General features: G+C 37.5%; 1 protein-coding gene and 1 pseudogene across 2 annotated transcripts in view; both read right to left on the bottom strand.

Moving 5' to 3' along the window:
- The window catches only part of CFAP299 (cilia and flagella associated protein 299), a 619,623-nt gene that overhangs the window by 171,204 nt on the left and 427,958 nt on the right, over positions 1–20,461 (bottom strand). The gene's annotated exons all lie outside the window — the stretch shown is intronic.
- Positions 16,069–16,162, bottom strand: LOC118622680 (annotated as a pseudogene).

Here is a 20,461-nt window from a genome sequence, read left to right as displayed (position 1 = left end):
TTGGTATTGGCACAAGAAAAGGCATATACACCAAAAGAACATAACACAGACCTCAAAAATTGACCCACAGAATGTGGTCAATTAATATTTGACAAAGTAATCAAGAGCATACAATGGAGTAAAGAATAGTCTCTCCAATAAATGGGTTGGGAAAATTGGACAGGTACAGGAAAAAAATTAAACTAGACCACCAATTTACACTGTACACAAGAATAAAATGAAAATGGATAAAAGACTTAAATGTAACTTGTAAAACTGTAAAAATCCTAGATGAAAACATAGGCAGTCAAATCTCAGATATCTCACATAGTAGTATTTTTGCCAATATATCTAGGGCAAGAGAAACAAAGGAAAAAAATAAACAAATGCAATGATATCAAACTTCAAAGCTTCTGCACAGCAAAAGGCATCATCAACAAAATGAAAAGGGAACCCGCTGTAAGGGAAAACATATTGGCCAGAGATGCATCTGATAAGGGGATAATTTCCAAAATATATAAAGAACTCCTACAACTCAACATCAGAAAAACAAACACTCCAATTTAAAAAAATGGGCAAATGATCTGAATAGATACTTCTACAAAGAGGATATACAGATGACCAATAGAAATGAAAAGAAAAAAAAAAAAAAAAAAAGCTCAACTACTCATTACAGAGATGTAAATTAAAGCCAGAATGAGGGCCCTGGCCAGATTGGCTCAGCGGTTAGAGTGTCGGCCTGCGGTCCGGAGAGACCCGGGTTCGGTTTCCGCTAAGGGTATGTACCTCGGTTGCAGTTTGTCCCCGGCCCTGGTTGGGTCATGTGGGTGGGAACCACTCGATGTGTCCCTTTCACGTCGATGTTTCTTTCTCTCTCTCTCCCTCCCACTCTATCTGAACAAAATATCAAAAAATGTCCTCGGGTGAGGACTAAAAAAATAAAAAATAAAACCAGAATGAGGTATCACCGCACACTTGACAGAATGGCTACCATCAGTAAATCAACAAACAAGTGCTGGCAAGGATGTGGAGAAAAGGGAACCCTAATACACTGCTAGTAGGAATGCAGACTGGTACAACTACTATAAAAAACAATATGGAGTTTCCTCAAAAAATTAAAAATGAAACTGCTGTTTGACCCAGCAATCCCATTTCTAGGAATATATCCTAAGAATATATTCAGAAAGAATATATGCACCCCTATGTTCATAGCAGCATTATTTACAATAGCTAAGATTTGAAAACAGCCCAAGTATCCATCAGTAGATGAGTGGATAAAAAAGCTGTGTTGAACTCTGGCTGGTATGGCTCATTGATTAAGAGTGTGAGCCCATGCACCAAAGAGTGGGTGTTCAATTCCTGCTCAAGGGCATATATCTGGGTTGCAGGTTGATTCCCGGCCCAGGTTGTGGTACATTCAGGAGGCAACCAATCTATGTGTCTCTTTCACATTGAAGTATGTTTCTTTCTCTCTTTATCTCTCTCTCTCTCACCCTCCCTCCCTCCCTTCCACTTTCTCTAAAAATCAATGGAAAAATATCCTTGGGTGAGGATTTAAAAAAAATGCTGTGGTACATTTACACAGTAGAATACTATGCAGCTCTAAAAAAGATGGAACTTTTACCCTTGGTGATAACATGGATGGACCTGGAGATTATTATGTTAAGTGAAATGAGCCAGTAAGAGAAAGACAAATAAACATCACATGATCCCACGAATATCATGTTATTAGTGATAATATTAGTTATAATAATGACTAATGAACAAAATAGACTAATGAACAAAATAGAACCAGAGGTATGGATACATGGAACAGACTGACAAATGTCAGAGGGAAGAGGGTGGGGGATCCTGGACACAAGAAAGTGAAGAGATTAGCTAAAAAAAAATATATGCATTATACACAGACGCAGATAATAGTGTGATAAAGGCCAGGCGTGGTGAGAGCCGGGCTACGTGCAGGTAGGCAAAAGGGAGGAAATGGGGGGCATATGTAATAGTGTCAACAATAATAAAAACAAAGAAATATGCTTCAAACACACCATAGGAGATGGCAGTATAGCACAGTATTAAGGGAAGGAACTTTAGAGTAAAAGAGATCTGAATGGATGATAGCTATGCCTCTGTGGCAGGCATGATTCCCACTCCCAGGCAGGCATATCTATTTTAATCTTCTCCCTTTGAAAGTAGACAGACCTGAGAATATAATAGGATATCACTCCTGCAATTAGTTATTAATAAGTTGTCTTTGAGTTAATTAAGAGGGAGAAAACCCAGGTGGGCCGGACCTAATTAGTTGATCCCTGAAAAAAACAAGTAGACCATTCCTAAGGTCAGAAACCACTGGAAATGTGAGAGGGCCTGAGGAGGGACAAAATGGGGCAATGATCCGGGAGCAGCTTCCAGGAGCTGACAGAGCTCCCCAACTGACAGATGACCAGACAACAGGGATACCAGTCCCATGACCAAAGAAATGAATTCTACAAAATATCAGAGGGAGGTTGGAAGGAAAAACTTCCTTAGCTGAGCCTCCAAATGAGGAGGCAGCTGGCTGACACCTTGATTCAAGGAAACGTATTTTTTAAAGGAAAGATAAACTTTAAATATGTATGTATGTATTGGTCTAGATTTATGTAAGCAGATAGAAAAGTGTGAAGGATACACACCTCTGTGTCTGGAGAGAACGTCTGGAAGTGCAGAGAGATTAATTTGTTTTTATAAGTACCTTGTTTCGTTCTTAAAAGAGGAAGAGAAATTTTTGTAAGGGCGGAATGCTTGGCAAAACTTTCTCCTGCAGTTAGGTGGTAAGCTGAGCTTTTTATTTATTTATTTATTTAGAGTACATTTTTCTTTATTGATTTTAGAGAGAGAGGAAGGGAGAGGAAGAGAGAGAGAGACTTCGATGAGAGAGAACATCAATTGGCTGCCTCCTGCATGCCCCCCACTGGGGATTGGACCCACAACCTGGGCAGGTCCCCTGACCAGGAATCTAACTGGCAACCTCTTGGTGCATGTGTTGATGCTCAACCACTGAGCCACATGGTGCAGGCTAAGCTGAGGTTTTTAAATCAATCAACTTAGACATATACTTGAGGAGAATTTCAAGCAAAGTGCTGAAGGAGTTGCCTAGGTTCTTCTTGCTGCTTATAGTAAAATGTCAAAGGATTCAGTCCAAGAGCTACTTCAAGAGATTAGGAATAACCTCACAGATCTCAACCAAACCAAAGGAACTCTGAGGAGCAGAACCAAAAAGGAAGCCTTATCTCAAAAAGATTTGTGGGTTAAACTTCTGTCTTGTGGAACAAATGCCATGGAAACTCATGGAGGTTTCACAAACTCTCAAGCTTGACCTGAAAAGGACAGAAGAAATACAAACAAAAGGTTGTCATAACCTAACACCCCCCCCCCCCCGCAAAGGAATTATAATGGCAGGAGGCAGGCTGATGAGTTATTACTCAATTGTAAGCATGTGCTACTTCTCATAAAAATGAAGGGTGACTCAGAGGGTGAAACCAAGTACCCAGAGGGTGGAACTAAGAGCATTGAAGAGTTGTTCAGTCTTTACAAACTTATCAAGACAGTCCCATTTGCCAGCTGGATTAGGAAACTGCTTTGGACCAGTGACTTCTTTTTACCTTCTATTTCCCTTTTAGGAACCAGTGTTTATAGCTATAATCCTATGCCTGTCTCACCATGTACGCTGGGAGTGTTGAGGGAAGATAAGTTGTCTTTTTACTTTTATAGGTTTACAGATGAAGAGGAATTGTGCCCCAGGTGTTGTATTTATGGATTATAGCAGCAGCCTCATCTGCACCTCAATAAGATGATGAGATTTTTTTTTTTTTTTTTACTTTAAGGAGATTTAGATACAATTTGTGGCTTGACCTGATGAAATTTATATTACCATGATGTGATTTTGAAATACAACTGATACTGTAATGGGATGAGTCCTTGGGAACTTAGGAAAGCAAGGCCAGCAGAATTCAGAGAGGGCCTCAGAGATGTTTGCCCCTTGGTGTGCATACCTTGCTGAGTCCTTTCCCTTCAAATGTGGGTGGAACTTGTTAATATGATGGAATAGTAGCCCATTTTTAGGTTAAGTTTTATGCCAAATGGCGATGGAATTGTCACTCAGTGATTGCCTTCCATTATCTAAGACTCCACCATAACAGTCTACAGAGGGATTTAGAAGCTGGAGAGATCAGCTCCTCCTGGCTGGGAAGAAAGCAGACACCACGTGGAGAGCTGCCGGTTGCAGCCTGCTGGCAGGGAATTGTGGACAGCCTCTAGTTGCTAAGTGTGATTCTCAGCCAACAGCTAGCTAGCTAGAAGACAGGGATCTTCCTCACACCCATGAAGAAATAAATCATGCTAACAACAAAAGAGCTTGGAAGAGGTCGCCAAACCTCGGATAAAAAGCACCCTTGGTTAAAACCTTGATTTCAGCTTGGTGAGACCCTGAGCAGGTAACCTGTACCTGTACTTCCGACCTACAGGACTGTGAGATAACACTTGGGAATTGTTTTAAGCTTCTAAGTTTACGATTATTTGTTACCTGGCAATATAAATCTAACATAGCTAGCTACTAATGAGCTAAGACACCTTTAGCAAAAGTTCCATAACAGAGTCACTGAGCCTCAGTTTCTGCATCAGTAAAATAGGATCATAATACCTACATCATACCATATTATATTGAATAAAATAATCCTAGTTAGCACTTGACAACATGTATATATATCATTATTTCCAAGAAAATTGCAAAACCTTAATTTTTTCTTTCAACAGACTATATTGGAATTTAGCAAAAGTTTAACCTAATGTAATCTAATCTGCTCTGCTCACCTACTTACTCTTTACACTGCTGGAAAGCATTCCTGCACATCACAGATCAAATGCAAATGTCTCCTGTCTAAAGCTTTGCTTGGATCCTCTCAGACAGCATTAATTAGTCTGACCACAGAATATGCTTTTTGAGTTCTATTTAAGGCATATTTTATCCTAGCCTAAAGCTGGCCGCTTGCATGTCTATTCTCCTTAAAGGGCAGGTCGTTTTAAGTCAGTTTTATTCTTGGTATCTATGTCTTGGACCCTTGACCCCATAATCTAACAAAGTGCCTGGCACACAGTAGAAACTTAATATTGAACTGAAATGAATCACCAGAAGGGAATGACACTTTCAATTTCCCATGACCCTCCCCCCACCCTGAAAAAAAAAAAAAAAAAAGGTTTTCTGTATACTTGTAATGTTTAAATTTGGGGCCTAGTGCAGCAAAGCAAATAAAATAGACCTGACGAATAAAACATTTTCATGCTTTCATGAATCTAACTTTAATGCTGCTACTAATTTCATGCTAGTTTTTATACAGTATGTAGCAACCAGATAATTTATAAAGTTGTTAAAAATCAAAATGTTTTATTTAGCATATATGAATATAACATCATTTAGATGGGTTGAATTTTTCATATTTCTACTGATTTTTCTCTTGTTATGGCTGAACAATCTCCTTGACTTCGAACAGCAGATACTAGTTACTATTACTTGGCGCCTTCTTCTCAGGTGTAAGAAGTTATACATCTGTGGAACTCTCTGTGCTTTTCAAACGCTGTTTTAGAGTCTTAGGTGTCATTATTAAATACATTTGTTTACTGATGATTCACCTTTCCCGAAAGGAATAAAATGGGTGCCAATATGTTGATGACACTCTGGACCTCACTTATGAAAATGCTCTCACTTGCAAAACTGAAAGCACTAAATATATTTTTATTTTCAAGGCAAACAAATTGGGTAAAACCAGAAATATTTAATTTTACTAGAAATTACAGCTTTGGTTTTTAAAAACAGAAATGCTAACATTAATTTGACAAAGGTATATATAGTTAATTAAAAATAATAATAATTAACTAGTGAGATAATAATAGTCTATTTTGATAAAGGAGAGTTGTGTTTGATAAATAATAAGTGGAAACATCAATTTAAGTTCTTCCAAAGAATGAAAATCGTCTAATAATAAAGCAGTAAGTCAGGTTATGAAAGTCATAAGGATACAACTGAATATTGAAAATAATATTAAGCCAGTTACTGCCTTTATCACATTACTCAGGGCTTGTAGAAATGCAATATGACTCATATCTGTTTAAAGCTAAAATGTGCTGTTTTAAAACACACACACAATTTTAACAAGTTGATTCTTCACTTATGAATCTTTACTCAAGAAGTGAAATAAGAATGAGGCAATGGCTTCATAGCAATTTGCAAAGCAAAATTTGACAAGATCTGGCAAACTTTAAGTTACTTAGACCTCAAACACAAAACCTCATTTCTAGCATGTTATCTGGTATTTACAAAATCCCAACATTCATGATTGTTTTTTGGTTGCTTGGTTGGTTTTAACATGTGTGTGTAATAAAGAGAGCAAAGGAACTGGAGTCACAAGGCCTAGAGAAGTCACAAAGTCTTTTAGAGACTCAGTCTCACTCTCGGCAAAAGAGAAATATTTTTGTCTGGTCTAACTTTAAGCGTGTGTGTGTGTGTGTGTGTGTAAATGTGGTTAAAAAGTTGTATTAGCTGCAAAAACCCCATAAGTGATATAAAACTAGTCTTTGATCATTACCAATTATTTATATTGCAAATATGTAGAGGATAAAATTCAATTATCATATACACTTAAAATGAACAAATTATTTCCTGTACACATTTTATATTTGTGTAAGTAGAATCCTATACTTAAATAACAGTTTACCTTAGTCTAGAATTCTATCATAACATTTATTGTCCCCATGAAAGTTGAAGCTAGTTTCTCATTGTCTGTTAATCTCTATTGTCGTTGACATTTTAGACCATGGGAGACATTTTCACTTGTAGGTCTAAAAGTTTTTCCTTTCTAGGTGATTTAGATTTTTTTCTACAGTTGCTTTGAAGATTTTCTCTTTGTCTTTGGTGTCATACATTTTTACTAAGTTGTGTCTGGGTGGTCGTTTATTTTTATTTATCTTGCTGTTAACTCATTTTGCTTTGCAAATCTTGAGTCATGACTTTCATCTATTTAAAAAAAATTATTTTTTCAAGTATTGCCTATCTCTATTCTGTCCATATGAAAGGTGTAGTAGATGTGTTTTGTGCCATCATTATATTGTTTATGTGTCATAACCTCTTTTATAATTTCCAAGTTTTATATCTGTACACTGTACTCTGGGCAATTTCTCCAATTCTGTATTCCAAATGACTAATTTTCTCTTCAGTTTCTTTATTGTTAATCTGTCCATTAATTATTTTTTCTCCTTTAATGACAGTGCATTTATTTTATTTTAGAACTTTACATTAGTTGTTTTAAAATTTAACATTTTCATAGTGTCTTGCTCTAAGGATCCAGTTATTTATTTTGAAATCTAGTTATTTAAAAATACAAATTTCAAATTCTTTAATTATCTTAAATTTTTGAAACGCTGATGTTTTCATATATTTATGTCTACCAATTTATCCATCCATAGTGAATTTTCTTGATGTCTTTTGTAAACTTTTATTGTGAACTCATCTCTAGCCTACTTTTTACCAAGCGTACATTTTGCAGATTGGGTTCTCTGGAAAACAGACTGAGAAAAAGTTTAGTGTTCAAGCCATTTTACTCTTGGGATTAACACCTATGCAAAGAAATAAGACTGGACACTGGATGAAGTAAAACTGTGATGCAATTGTATTAAATGCTTCTATTGACTGTATGGTGACTTTAGAGTTGTTATAGCTCTTCATAGTTGTTTCCCACTGAGTAAATATGGTCCGGCCTTTATACCCCTGTCAGTCAGTCGCTGGAAGCTGGCTGCCCTGGGAAAGGGGCATGGCTTTGCTGAGACATCTCCCTTTAGCAGGGATCATTTCCAAAAGGAGCTGGCAGCAAAGAACTGTCAACTTACTCCTAACAACTGGTATAGTAAGTTCTTTATTCCTAAAAGGGGATCTAGCAGGATATTGTAGGGTTGGGGGTTTGGTGAACACAATGTAACCTTGAGATGTGCATTCTCATAGGCTGGCCAGCCAAGGATCAAAGTATGCATGTGACTAAATAAGGTATGTGTGAATTGGGTTCCGAAAGCCACTCTGAGAGTGCCAATAGGTGATACATCCAAGCACGAATGTATTTATTATATATCTGCACTGAAAACAGACAGAGAAAGGAAGTATGCTGGGCTTGGCTGTAAGGTCAATAGAGATGTGATCTCAAAGACTTAATTGCCTAAAACACCATGTAACCTAGGGAACCACTTTGCAAATAAAATGGGCTGCATCCAAATATCTGAAGCATTTGCTCCCTTGTGATGCTCCCACTCACTCCAAACAGTGTCTGCTTATAGTTCATTGAGTTGCAACAACCCCGGCAGGCCGAGAGAGTCAGCAGATGTCATTCACCACAGCATAAACTTCAAGGGCCCCAACTTCCCTCCTCAGGTGGGCTCCAGACTTCATCTCCTATTCCCATATGAGCATTAAATTTATGCTCTAACATACTGATAACAAAATTACAAACACCATTCCCAGCACACTCCACACCCTACACCAAGACGAGGTGCATTAATTGTTCATAAGCTTCTTGTTACTGTTTACAATTACTGAAGTAATCCAAACCAAGACATTTTTGGAAGTACAGTTACACCTTTCTTTTTCCCCTTCCATAAAAATATATCAATTTTTAGTTTTGAAGGTAGTATATTATTGCACTGAAAGTTTGAACGTGCTGATAATACATCATCCAGTTATACCTGGATAGCAGGACTGTCTCAGGCAAAATGAAAAGCATCTTATTTATTCCAAGTACCTTTCTTTCTTGGATTATTTTTCCCACAAGTTCAATTTTTTGGTTTCTATATTTCCTCTCCTCCAACATTTCTATGAATGCATGGGGAGTTTTTCATCTTATCCTAGTCTATCAGCCTGCAGAAAAGAAAATGTATGTTTTCAATTTTTAAATTTTAACCTAATTCAGAATTGTATCATATATAATGTATGCATATCCCATTAAATTTTATAGTAAATTAAAATCCAACAACATTTATAAAATAATTACTAATACATCCATTGATTTAATTTAATTAATTTATTTTTGTTACAGATGTTTCTCCTTTTCCCCCACTGATTCCCTCCCCCTCCCTCCCGACCATGTCCCCAGCTTTGTTTTCCATGTCCACTGTTCATGCATACATGCATATAAGTTCTGTGGTTTATCTCTCCCTCACCACACACTCTTCTGGGGATTGTCAGTCTGTACCCCACCTCCACATCTCTGGGACTACCCCATTCCTCAGACTGTTATGTTTATTATATTCCACCAATAAGTGAGATCATACGATACTTGTCTTTCTCTGTTTGGTTTGTTTTGCTTAGGATAATACTTTCCAGGTACCTCCATGTAGTCTCAAAGGGTAAGAGATCTTTCTTTCTTACAGCTGCATAGTACTCCATTGTGTATATGTACCACTGCTTTTTTTATCCCTTCGTCTACTGATGGACATTTGGGCTGTTTCCAGATCTTAGCTATTGTAAATAGTGCTGCTACAAACATGGGGGTATATATATTCTTTCTGACTGGTGTTTCAGGCTTCTTACGGTATATTCCTAGAAGTGGGATCACTGGGTCAAATGGAAGTTCACTTTTTAATTTTTTGAGGTAACACCATATTGTTTTCCATAGTGGTTGCACCAGTCTGCATTCCCACCAGCAGTGTACTAGAGTCCCCTTTTCTCTACATCCTTGCCAACACTTGTTTGACAATTTGTTGATGACAGCCAAACTGACAGGTGTGAAGTGATAACTCATTGTTGTTTTAATTTACATCTCTCTGATGATTAGTGATGTTGAGCATTTCTTCGTAAGTCTCTTAGCCATTTGTATGTCCTGTTTGGAGTGGTGTCTATTTAGTTCCTCTGTGCATTTTTTAATTGGGTTCTTTGTCTGCCTTTTGTTGAGCTCTATGAGTACTCTATGTATACTGGAAATTAACCCCTTATCTGATATATCATTGGCAATTTTGCTCTCCCATACAGTGGGTTGCCTTTCCATTTTGATGATTGTATATTTTGCTGTGCAGAAGCTTTTGAGTTTGATGTAGTCCCATGTGTTCATTTTTTCCTTTGTTTCTGTTGCCTCAGGTGATGTATCAGTGAAAATTCTGCTGCATATGATGTCTGACATTTTGTTGCCTAGATTTTCTTCTAGGATTTTATGAATTCATGACTCACATTTAAGTCTTTTATTCATTTTGAGTTTATTTTTGTGTATGGTGTAAGTTGATGGTCTAGTTTCATTTTTTTGCATCTAGCTGTCCAATTTTCCCAACCCCATTTATTAAAAAGGCTGTCTTTACTCCACTGTGTGCTCTTGCCACCTTTGTCAAACATTAATTGAGCATACAGTCTTGGGTCAATTTCTAAGTTCTCTGCTCTGTTCCACTGGTCTATATGCCTGTTATTGTGCCAGTACCAGGCTGTTTAGATTACAGTGGCTTTGTAATATGACCTGAAATCTGGTAATGTGATCCCTCCAACTTTGTTCTTCTTTTTCGAGATTGCTGTGGCTATTCGAGGTCTTTTTGGTTCTATTAGAAATTTTGAAATATATGTTCTAGTTTTTTTACGTATGTCATTGGTATTTTGATGGAGATTGCTGTGAATCTTTAGATCGCTTTGGGTAGTATGGACATTTTAATGATGTTGATTCTTCCAATCCATGAACAAGGTATGTGCTCTCACTTTTTTATATCTTCCTCTACTTTTTTTTTCAATAACCTGTAGTTTTCTGTGAATAGGCCCTTTATTTCTTTGGTTAAGTTTATTCTTAGGTATCTTAATTCTTTTGTTGTGATGGTAAATGGGTTTGTTTTTTGAGTTTCTCTTTCTGTGAGATCATCACTGGTGTATAAGAATGCCATCGATTTCTGAACGTTAATTTTGTATCCTGCTACTTTGTTGGCAAACTTCATTTAATAATTCTAGTAATTTTTGATGGAGTCTTTGGGGTTTTCTACGTATAGTATAGTATCATGTCATCTGCAAATAATGACAGTTTCACTTCCTCCTTTCCAATGTGGATCACTTTTATTTTTTTCTTCCTGTCTGATTGCTGTGGCTAAGATTTCCAGTACTATGTTAAATAAGAGTGGTGAAAGTGGGCATCCTTGTCTTGTTCCTTTTCTTAAAGGAAATGCTTTTAATTTTTGCCCATTGAGTATGATGTTGGCTGTAGGTCTTTCATATATGGCCTTTATTATGTCAAGATAAGATCCCTCTATTCCCAGATTGCTGAGCGTTTTTATCAGAAATGGGTGCTGGATTTTGTCAAATACTTTTTCAGCATCTATTGATATGATCATATGATTTCAATCTTTCACTTTGTTTTTGTGGTGTATCACATTTATTGATTTGCAAATATTGTACCAGCCTTGCATCTCTGAGATGAATCCCACTTGGTCATGGAATAATATTTTTTGATGTATTGCTGGATTTGATTTGCTAGTATTTTGTTCAGGATTTTGGCATCTATGTTCATCAGGGATATTGGCCTGTAGTTTTCTTTCTTTGTAGTGTCTTTTTCTGGTTTTGGAATTAGAATTATGCTGGCCTCATAAAACGAGTTTGGAAGTCTTCCTTCTTCTTGAATTTTTTGAAATATTTTGAGGAGAATGGGTATTAGTTCTTCTTTGAATGTTTGGTAAAATTCCGCTGTGAAGCCGTCGGGGCCTCAGCTTTTGTTTGCTGGGAGAGTTTTGATTACATTTCAAATACTTTCATTGTTATTGGTCTGTTCAAGTTTTCTATCTCTTCCCAGTTCAGCTTTGGGAGACTATGTGTTTCTAGAAATTGGTCCATTTTGCTTAGATTGTCAATTTTATTGCCGTATAATTGTTCATAATATTTGTTAACGATCCTTTTTATTTCTGTGGTGTCAGTTATTATTTCTCCTCTTTCATTTCTGATTTTGTGTATTTGGATTCTATCTCTTTGTTTCTTGGTGAGTCTAGCTAAGGGTCCATCAATCTTGTTTATCTTTTCAAAGAACAGGCTCTTTGTTTCATTGATCCATTAAATTGCTTTTTGGTCTCTATGTCATTTATTTCTGCTCTGATCTTTATGATTTCCTTTCTTCTACTTGCTCTGGGTTTTTTTTTGTTTGTTTGTTTGTTTACTTTCTAGTCCTTTAAGTTGTGAGGTTAAATAGTCTATTAGAAATTTTTCTTGCTTCTTGAGGTAGACCTGTAGTGCTATGAACTTTCCTCTCAGAATTGCTTTCACTGCATCCCATAGATATTGTATTGATGTGTGTTCATTTTCATTTGTTTTCAGGAATTATTTAATTTCTTCCTTGATGTCCATGGTAACCCATTCATTATTTAATAACATGCTATTTAGCCTCCATGTTTTCAAATGTCTTTGCATGTTCTTGTTGCAATTGATTTCTAGTTGCATACCATTATGATCTGAGAATATGCTTGATATAATTTTAATCTTCTTGAACTTGTAGAGACTTAGTTTGTGCCCTAACACATAGTCTATCTTTGAGAATGTCCCATGTGTGCTTGAGAAGGTGAATTCTGCAGTTTTGCGGTGTAATTCTCTATAGATATCTATTAAATCCGTTTGATCTATCACTTCTTTTAAAATCTATGTCTAGAAGATCTATTCAGTAATGTCAGTGGGGAATTGGAGTCCCCTGCTATGATTGTATTGTTGTTGATTTCTCCTTTGCAGTCCTCCAAAAGATTTTTAATATATGTTGGTGCTCCTATATTGAGTGCATATATGTTTATCAAGGTTATATCTTCCTGTTGGATAGGTCCTTTCAATATTATGTAGTGGCTTTCTTTGTGTCTAGTTATGGCCTTCATTTTGAAATCTACTTTATGAGATATGAGTAGTGCTACCCCAGCTTTTTTATGGTTTCTGTTTGCTTGAAAGATTTTTTTCCATCTCTTCACTTCAACCTATGTGAGTCTTTTGTTGTGATGTCGGTCTCTTGTAAACAATATATATGTGAGTCATGCTTTCTTATCCAGTCAGTTACTCTTTGTCTTTTTATCAGAGCATTCAAACCATTCACATTTAAGGTGATAATTGATATGTACTTATTTATTGCCATTTTTGTTAAGTGTGGTTCTATTTTTCTTCCTATTTCTTCTACTAATTACAGCAGTCCTTTTAGCATATTTTGCAGTGCTGGTTTGGTGTTAGTATATTCCCCTAGCCTTTTTTTTTTGTCTGGAAAGTTTTGTATTTGACCTTCTATTTTGAATGATAGCCTTGCTGGATAGAGTAGTCTTGGATTCAGATCTTTGTTTTTCATGACCTTGATTACTTCCTGCCACTCCCTTCTGGCCTGTAGTGTTTCTGTTGAGAAGTCAGCTGAGAGCCTTATGGGGTTTCCTTTGTAGGTAACCTCTTACTTATCTCTTGCTGCCTTTAGAGTTCTCTCTTGGTCTTTAATTTTTGGCATTTTAATTACTATGTGGGCCTATTTGGGTTTTTTTTTTTTTACTTGGGGCTCTCTGTCCTCTTGAACTTGAATGCCTTCTTTCTTCATCAAGTTAGGAAAGTTTTCTGTCACTATTTCTTCAAATATATTCTCTAACCCTTGCGCATTTTCTTCCTCTTCAGAGACTCCTATGCTGCGAATGTTATTACATTTCCAGTTGTCGAACAGTTCTCTTAAGCTGTCTTCCTGTTTTTTAATTTTTTTTTTCTTTTGGTTTTCTGATTGGTTGATTTTTTCTACCCTGTCTCCCAATTCACTGATCAGGTCCTCAGCTTCCTCTATTAACTGCTGGTTAGTCCTTCCAATGTGTTCTTAATTTCTGTTATGTCATTCTTCATTTCCACTTGGTTGGCTTTCAATGTTTCTATATCTTTACTCATGGTGCTTATGTCCTTACTGATGCTGTTGAGCTTCCTCAAGATCATGGCTTTGAACTCTACCTCTGATAATTTGCTTAGCTGCATTTTATTGATCTCATATTCAATAGAGATCTCTTGTTCTTTCATTTGGAATTTGTTTCTTTGTTTCACCATTTTGGCTATCTCAGTGGGTTTTGAAGCCTGCCATATTTTGCCTGTGGTTGTTGGTGTTCTGCTGTTTGTGGCTCCCTCTACTGAGTTTGGATGAGCCTGGGTGGGCCCATGTTAAACACCACTGTCAAGTCTTACTTTCCTGCATAGATTTAAAACTCAGGAAAGGTTCAGTTATCCTCTATTTTTTTTTTCCTGGAGGCCAATAGTCTCAGTTACTAGTGTCTTGGAATGTAGCCTTGGTGTTCTGCATTAGAGGATTTCCAGAGGGTGGGATAGATGCTGGTTGTTAATGAGCCTCAATTTTCATTTCTTTGCCTCATCTGGGAAAGGCTTACTCTCAGGGAGGTGGGGAGGGGCACGGGTGGGGGGCTGCTCTTTCCAACAGCTTTGGGAAGGGGCATACCGGCCACTGGCCTTTGCGGCCACAACTCAGCAAAAAATCTGATTGCCTTCCAAATCCCGCTTGTCTCCACAAAGTCACAGCCCTCCATATACCATTGCCCCCAGGTGAGTGGCTGTGGCTATTTTAGCATTCTTTCTCTGCTCTCTGTGCTGTGGAGCGGGCTAGGTCTTTATTTGCCAAGGGCACTGCTCAAAGCTAAGACTGCTGCTGTCAGTAGGCTCCCAGCCTGCCACCCTCTTGTGCCTCTGCAGATCCTACCAGTGTCCCTGGTTATATGGTCCTGTCCTGCTGCTTTTCTGTTGCTTTTTTCAGAGGATTTGTCTTTATTTTGGTTGTAATTCCCGTTTTGTCCTGGGAGATCATCTGTGTAGCTTCCATTCACTCTGCTGGCATTTTCACATGCTTTCCACCTATCTTGTGTGCAGCTTGGTCGCACATGCCTCTCTTGTGCCCCCACACTCTGCAGGTCCAGCAGGTAACTGGATCTCACAGTCCCTTTGGGGACCCAACTCTATGCCTATGTTATGGGCTGCTGGATCACACAAGCCCCTCTGGTGCTTCAGCACTCTCAGGTCCTGTGGGTAATTGGATTGCACAGTCCCTGCTGGGTCGCACAGGCTTCTCTGGTGCCTTGGCACCCTGCAGTTCCCGAGGGCGGGCAGCTGGATCGCACCAGTCTCTCTTGGGCTCTGATTTCTCACTGCTCTTGTGGGCTACTGTTCTGCACAGGCCTCTGTGGAGCCCTAGGTCCCATAGCTGGCGGCTGGGGAGTGCTGCTGCCCTATGGGTCTAAACTCTTGCTCAGCTTTTGCTATAGTTTTGGGGGATGGGTCTCAGCTGCTGATCTGTGCTTCTGTTGCCTGGGGATGGATGTCTGCTCCCCAGCCTCTGTTGCTGGGGGTATATCTATACTCTGATCAGGCTGCTACTATGGAGGATGGTGCTGGGCTTCAGGCTCTCTGTGGTTTCTGCAAACAGCACCTTGGGAGCTCCACTACTGTGCACAGGTCTGTGTTGACACAGTATCCACTAGTCCAATGGTGCCAGGTGCGCTGGTGGGCTCAGGTTACTGGGCCCTAGCCACTCCCACTGCCTCCTCCCAGGGAAGACCAGGGATCTTCCAAAATGGTGGGACCTCCCCACGGTGCAGGGAAAAGCTCCCTGAAGGGTCACTTACCGTGGTAGCCGGCTGCTCCTGTCCACAGCACAAGAACCTTCTGCTCAGTGTCTCTGCACTGCTTGGGTTTGGTCATCCACCTTCACGTCCACTCACACTCTGTCACACACTCACTCACTCTCTCACACACTCACCCTCCCTCTGGTCCTGCCTGTCGCCATCTTCTTGCATCCATTGATTTTAAATGAGTTTGAATTCCTAACACATAAACATGCACACAGGTATTCAAATTCAAACAGTGAAATCTGTTCTTTTTCTTTCCCCTTATTAAAAAAAAATTATTGAACTTATTGGTGTAACATTGATTAAGAAAATTATATAGGTTTGAAGTGTAAACTTCTGTAATACAGCATCTATATTGTATTGTGTGCTACCATCCACAGTCAAGTCTCTTTCAGGTACCATTTAGGCCCTCTTCTAAAAAACAAAAACAAACAAACAAAACACCAAAACAACAAGAACAAAACATGGTGGTTAGAGGCCACAAAGCAGGTGACCCAGAGACTCTTCCATCCTTGTTAAGGGGGTGCTACCTTTCTCTCCTTTCTTGCAACACTGAAATCTGTGTGTGTGTTTTCTGTACATCTCCATTAATCCACTGACCTATTTCTGTACTAGTGCCATCAATTTGATATTGTAGATTCATAATTTACTTTACTATTCAAGATTCTCTTATATCATATTCTCCTCACATAGACTATTACTTAAAACAAATATTAAAATCACTTTTAAAACTGCACAAAACTAGCCCTGGCTGGTTTGTCTCAGCGGTTAGAGCATCGGCCTGCAGTCCAGAGAGACCCAGGTTTGGTTCCCGCTAAGGGCATGTACCTCGGTTGCAGTTTGTCCCCAGCCCTGTTTAAGTCGTACGGGAGGGAGCCACTCAATGTGTTCCGTTCACGTTGATGTTTCTCTGTCTCTCTCTCTCTCTCCCCTTCCCACTCTATCTGAAGAAAAAATGAAAAAATGTCCTTGGGTGAGGATTAAAAAAAAAAAAGAAACTGCACAAAACTCCCAGTTGTTTATCCTAAAAATAAATAAACATTTTTTCTATATATGTTGTGAAGTCATCTACTTTATTGCATACATATCTTAGTTTTGGTAGTTTGGGTACTTGAATCTAAGGTGAAGCATTCTCTCTTTTCCTCCTCCCATACAAATATATCAATTTTTCAGTTTTTAGTAGTGCAGTATATCATTGCAACGAGAGGTTGAATGTGCTGATAATAAACACAGGAAGCAATGCAAAATTGTGGTCTCTTTAGTTATCTAATGCTAAGCAAAATTCCACTGTGGTTTAGTTTACAGGAGAGTCCTCCTATATTTTCCTTTGTATAAAAACAAAGACCATAATAGTGACCACCCAGAAGTAAAAGACGGGCTGCTAGGACGATATGAAGAAAGAAAAAAAGTTTGCTTCAACATATGTTCTTGTTCATGTTGTACTTTTAGAGAAATTTAAATTGAGGGTTAAAAATTCAGTTCCTAGCTGATTTATTTATTTCTTATATATCTGCTGTGAGACAATGATACCAACTGAAACATACTCTTATCTAGTATCAGAGAAACTTTTAAATGACAATCCTCAGTAACTGAATTATTACCAAAAAGAACATGGGAGCAGGAATAAAACTGAATATATTTGTAACAATTTACCCCAAAAAACCCATAGTAATTTGTTCATCACAGGTTACTCATTCCTCCTGGGGACTCAGTAGTCCAGTAACTCTGGACAGATTTTCAGTTTTCCCAAGACACCATGATATATGTCTTGGACCAGGAGCATTTCACCTGGTGCAGTCCCTTCCCCGCTTCCCCTCCCCTGTCCATCACATCTGCCCATCCACCAGCATCGGTTGGGAAGTCTCATGGCCTAGGAACGTTTCCCAGTGAACTCTTTTGGAAGGGGCTCAGCTAATTCCATTTTTACTTGTACTTTTCCTTATACTTAAACAAATTTTTTTTCTTTATTGATTTTAGAGAGAGAGGAAGGGAGAGGGAGAGAGAAACAGAAACATCGATGAGAGAGAACATCGATTGGCCACCTCCTGCATGCCCTCCACCGGGAATTTGGCCCACAGTGTGGGCATGTGCCTTGACAGGAATCGAACTGGTGACCTCTTGGTGCATGGGTCGATGCTCAACCACTGAGCCACACTGGCTGGGACTTACACTTTTTAAAAAATTGCTTCTTATATTTTTGTCTCTGAAAGAAGTTGAATTTTGAGGACAGGGGCATTTTTTGTTTAGATTTGTATCTTTAACAACTAACAAGGAGTTTGGCAAGTAGTAAGTGGTTATTAAATAATAGTTAAATAAATAAATTAATACAAAAATGACTTAAAAAGAGCAGTGTAATAGTTTTGTACTATGTCATCTTGGCTAAGGTGAGCCTGTGATTCTCAGAATTCCCTTCTCTGTATAGTTCCCGGTTAAATTTAGGCAAAAAAAAAAAAGAAATTTGCACAAGGTTTGGAAATGGGAAATTAAACAGCAGCCATTACACTGTGAATGTCACTGTGCTGGGACATGGTGGAAGTAGACTCAGGGGTGGGGTTGGGGGAGGGATCAGTTTGTCCTTGCCCTCCCTTGCTCTATGTTTAGCTATTCTTCCTTCCAGACCCCTAATTATTCTTCAGCTTCTTCCAAAACTATGTAAGATCTTATTCCTGAAATGAGCCCACTACACCATAATTCTCATAGTAGTTCTGCTATTCTGATAAAACTGTGATTGACACAAAGAATAATAACCACTATTTCTCTCGCTTTCAGAATACTTCCTACATTTTTAACAATGCTAAAGATCAAAATCAAGGTTAGTGATTTTCTATGAGATTTCATTGCAAAAGAATATTGGACCAATTTGGAAATTTAAAAAGAGATCTATCCTTATGACAAGTTTAAATCAAAGCCATTATATTGACTGAATCATGACTTTTCTTTGGCCATGTACTTGTTTCTTAGACATGTGAAGTGATTATTTGCAGTTGTGGGCCAACTTATCCAGAACATAATCTTAAATAATAAAGTGCTGTGATATGATCTAGAGTTTGATTTTTAAAAAATTTATCTTTGTTGTTAAAAGTATTACAGATGTCCTCCCTTTTATCCCTCATTGACACCTTCCACCTACCTCCCGCCCCCCAACCCTGGCTTTCCCCACACTATTGTCAGTGTCCATGAGTTATGCATATATGCATATGAGTTCTTGGGTTGATCTCTTCCCGCCATTGCCTCCCTCCCTCTGAGATCTGGCAGTCTGCTCCATGCTTCCATGTCTCTGGACCTATTTTGTTCATTCAGGGGTTTTTTAATTAAAAAAAAATTTAAAGCTTAAGGTGACTATGTCCATATTGAGGTGAATAAAGTTATGGAAATTCAAGAATAAAATATGGAAAAGAGTTGTGGAATTAATTAGATTATTAAATAAATTCAGTGTACAAGTTATATAAATTATCATTATTTCTATTTTTGTTAAATTCCTGTAACATTGACATTAAATTATTCCAGTTTGTTATGTTTACTGGAAAGTTTGTCTATAACAGCAAAAACAATAAAATATTTCAAGAAAGAATGAAATGATGGTGGTTTCAAACTGTCATTAATATACAGTAGTCAATATTATTATCTTAATCACCCCTCCCCATTACTTAACATAGATGAGAATAGTGGTTCAAAGGAGAAAAACCATACAATAAAACCAAACAAACAGAAGACAACTTTGTTCAGTAACTGAATTTTTCTTCTATTGGTTTTAAGTACAACCATCATCATAATTGCCACTTTCTCAAGAGTTTTTAATGAGTACAGAATAAAGTTCAAAGTATAATCATGTTATTAAATGTTTTCCCTTTAATCAGATCTCAAACTGCCTCTTGAACTCCTTTCCTCCTACTCCACCTAATACATCTGCCAGTGTGGATACCGTCTACATTCTACATCAACCGTTGAACTGTGAGTACTTGAGAACCCGATCTACAGACTGACCAATGTTTTATTCTTCTCAGAGCCTAATAAAGTGTTTGGCACGTAAAAGGCATTGGAAAAGATTTATTATATTAAAGTGATTTGAACCATGCTGGGAAAAAAAAAACAGAAAGTTTTAGGCACACATATCACACAAATCAAGTTTTATGTCTTTTTTGCGGTCATGATTGTTATTTTTATAAAAGTATAAATATATTTTCAAATTTGAGTGAGTTTTGCCATTTATTTTCGAGAGTTAATTTTAAAACAAACCCAGGAAAGTACAATAAAATAAATTAATAATGCTTTCCTGCTGTTTTAATATTTAGAAGATTGTAGAAATTTAATTTGCCCTGAATTTTACCCATATTTAAGAAAGTATACCTCTGATTTGCAGTCATTTTTGAAAGATTATTATCTCTTAAAAAATATATAATCTTTACATAACCAACATACATTTTTTACAATCAATTTAATAAACATTTGGGGAAGAGAAATGTTGCTATGTCCATACTATTATCAATGATACTCACAAACACATCATTGAGACATGCTTTATTATCCTTTATTGTTTTTATTATAAATATGCTATGGAACTTAAGTACTTGAGGAAACATCAGTTAATTCAATGGAGACTGGGAATACAAAATACTGACTTGATGACAAAGTTAGAACTAACGTTTAACAATGAGATAATATCCAAATGAACTTACTAATATCTAATACTAGTATTACTAATATCTAATACTAGACTAGAAAACTGAATACTGGAATCTTAGCTCTGATAGTAAATACAGAAGCCTTCAAGATAGAAGCATTGTCTTTACATTGGAAAGACTGTAAAAGAATGCAAGTTTTGTATAAATAAGTTAGTTATCAGCATATATTT

Source organism: Molossus molossus, unplaced genomic scaffold (genome assembly GCF_014108415.1).
Source record: "Molossus molossus isolate mMolMol1 unplaced genomic scaffold, mMolMol1.p scaffold_m16_p_1, whole genome shotgun sequence".
NCBI classification, from domain to species: Eukaryota; Metazoa; Chordata; class Mammalia; order Chiroptera; family Molossidae; genus Molossus; species Molossus molossus.
Note: the sequence above shows the minus strand (reverse complement) of the source record. Positions and strands in the feature narration are given on the sequence as shown.